This window comes from Gossypium raimondii, chromosome 12 (genome assembly GCF_025698545.1).
Source record: "Gossypium raimondii isolate GPD5lz chromosome 12, ASM2569854v1, whole genome shotgun sequence".
Classification (NCBI taxonomy): Eukaryota; Viridiplantae; Streptophyta; class Magnoliopsida; order Malvales; family Malvaceae; genus Gossypium; species Gossypium raimondii.
The window spans coordinates 50,644,358-50,650,357 of NC_068576.1; the positions used below are offsets into that span (position 1 = coordinate 50,644,358).

At 31.1% G+C, this 6,000-nt stretch overlaps 1 long non-coding RNA gene across 1 annotated transcript; it reads right to left on the reverse strand.

The window, feature by feature from the left end:
• Nucleotides 1-3,033: 3,033 nt before the first annotated feature.
• On the reverse strand, nucleotides 3,034-5,543 carry LOC128035573 (uncharacterized). The gene is made up of 3 exons (XR_008192041.1): nucleotides 5,452-5,543; nucleotides 4,898-4,978; nucleotides 3,034-3,290 (listed from the first exon to the last, which is right to left on the reverse strand). It is a non-coding gene; the product is annotated as an uncharacterized LOC128035573 (long non-coding RNA).
• Between the last annotated feature and the right edge of the window lie 457 nt (nucleotides 5,544-6,000).

Consider the following 6,000-nt stretch of genomic DNA (forward strand, 5'->3'; position numbering starts at 1 on the left):
GTCAAAAAGGCAATCAGAATACAGCAAGTATAAAAATTACAAATCATATTCATAATGATGTCTGTCGTCTCAGTCTATTGCAGTTTTCTTTTTGTTTTTAAAAAATCATAAATTGATAATGTAAAATCGTTTTACTGTGATTAATCACTGGAACCATGGTCTCCTTGATGCACGGACCATTTTGATTTACCAAAATAATTTTCTTTAAGTCAACTGAAAATTGAATTACTAAATATACTGTTGATAAGCAACAATGATGTAGAAATGATGATAACCAATCATCGAATCATCCAATACTAACCTTATCCATAGGTTAAGTCAGCTCGAAATTTTCATCTTCTCCGCCTACCCTCCCACCATGGCTCAAAAGTTTCAATTCACTAAAGTATACCAACAATCACTAAACTTTGAAAAGTTACAACTCAATCACTAAATTTAAAAAAAATAATCAATCAGTCACCAAAAATCATTTTCTGTAACAGATGTAACGAAGACACTGATGTGGCACGTTAACTAGCCACGGTAAAAACCCAATTTAAAAACCCTAGCTGATGGAAGAACAAGAAGCAGAAAGAAGAAAAAGAGATACCCACTATTGATTTGAGTTTTCTCTTTCATTTTCTTTGTTGATTTTCCTGGCATCCAAACAATGAAGAGTTTAGCCCTCCACTACTCCTTTATTGGCGTCGCCACCACCACCACTCCTTTCTCACTTAATCCCGACATTTTCCTCCATTTCCGCTCTAAACCCATCTCCAAAGCATCCCTGCCGTCCATTTTCATGCCATCTTCTTCATTCCCCGCCCTCTGATCCCCTCTCAATTCTCTCTTGTTTTCCCCTCTTTCCAAACGGAGAAACCTTTTACTTTTCCTTACCCGTGCCACTTCTCAAAACGACAACGACCCACCACCTCAAACAACACCTTCTCCTCCTCCGTCGCTGCAAGGAGCTAAACTCCTCCCTTTCCTTATCTCAATTTTAATAGGCAATAGCAATAAGGGATGAAAAATAAAAACAGTGAGAGAGCAAGAACTTGAGACAACCCTTTGGTGCTTCAATGGAAATAGAAGCAGAAGATGAAAGATGACCGTTATGCCATGGATGATGCTTTCAACAGCTTCAAAAACTCTTCTAAAACCCTTTTTGAAAACATTAGTGGATGATTAATTTGCCACTTCTCGATAACGTTAGTGACTGATTTATTATTTCACTACACCAAAACAGGCTTTTAGCGGCGTTTTTAGCGGCGTTTCGACAAAAAATGCCACTAAGAATCAAGCATTAGCGGCACTTTTATAAAACGCCGCTAAAGGTTTAGCATTAGCGGCGCTTTTTGGAAAACGCCGCTAAAAATAAGCATTAGCGGCGTTTTTCGAAAAGCGCCGCAAAAAGCCTAAGCCCAACGACATTGTTTTCTGAGTTTTTGAGGCATTTAGCGGTATTTTTGAAAAAGCGCCACTAATGCTTGGGCCTTTAGCGGCGTTTTTATAAAAGCGCCACTAATACTCGGCCTTTAGCGGCGTTTTTGAAAAAACGCCGCTAATAATAATAAAATCTAAATTTTTTCAAAATGACGCCGTTTTAATAGAAGAAGTTAAATTTATTAGTGGCACAAAAATAAACATTACCTGCATTTTTTATAAAAACGCCATAAAAAAATTTCGCTTCCCGAGGATTCATCCCAAAATTTCCCCCTTGAATTTATTTCACTTTTAAAAACGCCACATAAAAACCCCCAATTTCACTTTTAAAAATTCTCCGCCTAGTTGTCTTGCTCCTTCTCTCGTACAAATTTCACTCTTCCTTGTTTAATTTATTTCAATTTTGTTTTGAATAAATTTCAATTTCATTTTTACATCCGCCGCTGCAAGTGCAAATCCAAGGGCTTCCATCTTTCGATTCCAAAAATTTTCCTTTTTCTCCTTGTAGATCCTTCTTCGATTCATTGTTCTTTTTTCATTTTTCATTTCATTTCAGAATTTTAAAAAAAAATTGTTTTTGAATACTGTTTTGGTTCAGTGAGGAAAGCGCCGAGCTTTGTGGTAGTCAGATCTGATGGAACCATGAACTTCGATTTTCATTCTTGGGATTTTCATTCTTGGAATTTTTGTGAGTGTTTCTGTATTAGGTTTTAAGAAGCCGAACTAATAGCCTTGCTTAGCAGCAAGCACTACATACCAACGCCAGCTAAAGATGGAGACGGAGAACTAGAACCCTTTTCAACTTGATGTGAGAAATCTCCTCGCTTTTAACCCGCTTTCACAACTTTCCTTCCTCCCCACTTCTGGTTTGCCCTTTTGTTCCTTCATAATAATTATTGTTTTTGTAGTAGTTTGCCTCGGTTTGATTTTTTAGATGATCCGTTATATGGATATTTTTCGCTTTCTCTTTGGGGTATTTTTTATTGGAATCATGAGAAATTTCTTAGGGCAAAGGTGATTTGGAGCTCTAAAATAAATTGAATAGCCATGCACTATGATACTTATTTCCTTCAAACTTGGTTAAGATAGTTTTTTTCTTCAAAGCATGAACTGCAGATTTTTGTTTTGCTTATTTGATCCGTAAAAAATGTGGAATTTTGTTCCTTTTTGGTTTTACCCATTCTTTGAATATATGTAGAAATTGACATTGCTATTTTCTAGAGTAAAGATTTTTTGCTCCTTTTTTTGGTCAATATCTTAATCATATTCCACACATACTATTAGTCTTATTCCAACCTGTAATTCCAATTCTTTGATGGCATTCCCTTGTACCCTAATATTTATGTCATTTTAGCAGTTTAAATGTTAGCCTATGATTTTACATATCATGCTTATGGGTGTCGATGGTTGCTGGAATTAAACTTTGATCTTTTTTCTATAAGCATCATTTTCATCCAAACTTTCTAGTTCTTTATGAGGAGATGATGTAACACTCCTAACCCGTATACGTCGATAAATTAGGGTTACGAAGCGTTACCAGATAAAACGCAACTTAACACAGACATTCAGTAGAATTCAAGAATTTTACATTTATATTAAATTAGTCAAATATGAAGTAAGTATAATTATAAATTTTACTTTAACCTTTTTTAACAAAACATAACATTTCAGTTCAGTTAAATGTAAGAAAAATAAACTAGTTTCATATGGCTGTTAATTATATATATACAGTACATTAAAGTACGACTCCCAAAATTTTATTTAGCCTATATATGCCATAAGTTAAAATTTAAACGTTTTAATACCGAGATAGTAGATAGAGTGATGATCTTCGCTAACAATCCCCGAGTCTGCAGATTGGTTTTTAACTATAAAACAAATGGACAAAAACAATCAAAGTAAGCTTTTATAGCTTAGTAAGTTTATAGCATATCTAAAATACATATAAACGAACATATGTATAAACATTATATGCTTATAATCAAGTTACGTACATAATCATTAATTGCATATACTAATTTCTAATATACTTATCATTTGCATTTCATCGAATGCATATCTATGATCTTTCAAATACATAAGTCAAAAGCTTATATTTTTACTTATCAACTACATGAACCAAATGCACATTTATACTTCTAATCCACATGTGCCGAATGCATACATGTATATTTAACAATTTTCATAACAACCAATATATGTGCCTATTCACTAAACACATAGATCCAAACTTTTATATGTTCATCAAATACATATAAATAAATGTTCATACACTTATCCATTACATATAACCAAAATCATATGTATATATCAAATGCATATAATCACTTAATTTAACAGATTCACCGGCACTTAGCCTGCTAGGCTTATAGCCTGATTCTGGCACTTAACCTGCTAGGTTTATAACCTGATTCAGATCACCGGCACTTAGCCTGCTAGGTTTATAACCTGATTCAGATCATCGGCACTTAGCCTGCTAGGTTTATAACCTGATTTAGATCACCGGCACTTAGCCTGCTAGACGTATAGTCTGAATAATTTCACTGGCAATAAATCCGATTGGTACTGAGCTTTAACAAAAGAATTTCAATTCACAGAAGTTGTATCTCATATTTGTATATAAAATCCACATAAAATTCAGCTCAATATTCATAACTTATATCTTTAAAACACATGGATATATATAAATCCCAATCATCAAATCTAACTTAAATAATTCAATAATTCAACCAAACACATTTATATATATATATATATATATATATATATATATATATATATAACCTCATACTTTAGATTCCACTACTAATATCATAAGATTTAACTTATAATATACTATGTACTTTTAACATTTGAATTTCATATATACCTATATAATTTCATATACCTTTTCAATACAAGATCTTATACATGTACATATATACATATTCGAATCTAACAAATATATATTACTCTATGCTTATATTCAAACAAGAACTTGTACTTTTATACATTATACACATACATATTCAAATTAACACACATATATATAAATATAATTTCATACCTATACTTAATATAATTATTTATTCATATATATATATATATATATATATGCTTATGCAATCCAACTTATACAAATATTTGATACATATATATATATATATATATATCTTTATATATATCTCTATTCGAATATCATGTAAACATATAAAACAATTAACATTAACTAAATTAAAACTTTATTGACATATATACATACCTATGTTCGAATACATCACATGCCTATAGTTCCATACCTAAATTATTTACAAAGACATTGATGTATATATATTTGTATATTCATACTCATCCGAACCTAACACATATATATACATAATTTTCATACTTCTCATTCGACTTATATACTTTTAATTTTAACTCAACATAAATACATTTGATATTCATACATGTAATATAAACTGATTTAATAAAATTAAATAGCTAATAAACTTACCTCGGATATCAACGGACACGATCGACTATTCAACTACTTTCGTTTTTCCCCGATCCAAATCTGTTTTCTTCGTTTCTCGATCTAAACATATTCAAATTTAATTTTTTTTATTCATAAAAACATTCAATTAAATCCAAAAATACATAAATGGGCAAATTACTATTTTGCCCCTAACATTTTACACTTTTTACAATTTAGTCCTATTTGCTCAAAACACAAAATATACAAAATTTGACTACACTCCTTTAGGGCCTAATATTCCTAGTATCTTTACAAGCCCATACATTTCATTTATTTCACATTTTAACCCCTCAAAAATTTATTTTTACAATTTAACCCTAATTACTCAAATTCATCAAAAATTCAAAGACAAAACATATTAATCTTTCTCATATCTTTCATATTTCATCATCAACTATCACAAAGCTCAAGCATTCATCAATGGTGCATCTCAAAATCATCAACAATTCATAAAATTAAGGCATGGGTTTTAAAGTATTCGAAACAACGATCTCAAAAACGTAAAAATTATCGAAAACCGAACAAAAACGAACCTTGAATTTAAGCTTGAATATGACTGAAACTTGACTAAGCTTTAATGGCTTTCTTCCTTCTTGGTTTCGGCTAAGAAATATGATAATAATCTAATGTTTTATGCTTTTAACTATCTTATATTATAATATTTGTTAATTACTAATTTAGCCTTATTTAAATAAATATAACTTATATATATAATAAGGTTAGTTTTGTCCTTAGCCATCCACTAACTATTTAGTGGTCTAATTGCATGTTTAAACCTTCCAAATAAAAAGACAACAACAAATAGATACTTTTAACTTTAACCCCTAAATTTTTTATTTTTACGCGATTAAGTCCTTTGTATTTAATCAGTTACTCAAACAACAAAATTTAAACACGAAAATTTCACACAATCAAAGTCACACATAGTAAACTCCCAAAGTAATATTAAAATATTTTTTGACTTAGATTTGTGGTCCCGAAACCACTATGTCCGATTAGGGTCGAAATCGAGCTGTCACAGATGAGAAGCTTGATGAACACGGGGATGGTTATGAAACAAAGGATAATAGTGATATGTACTT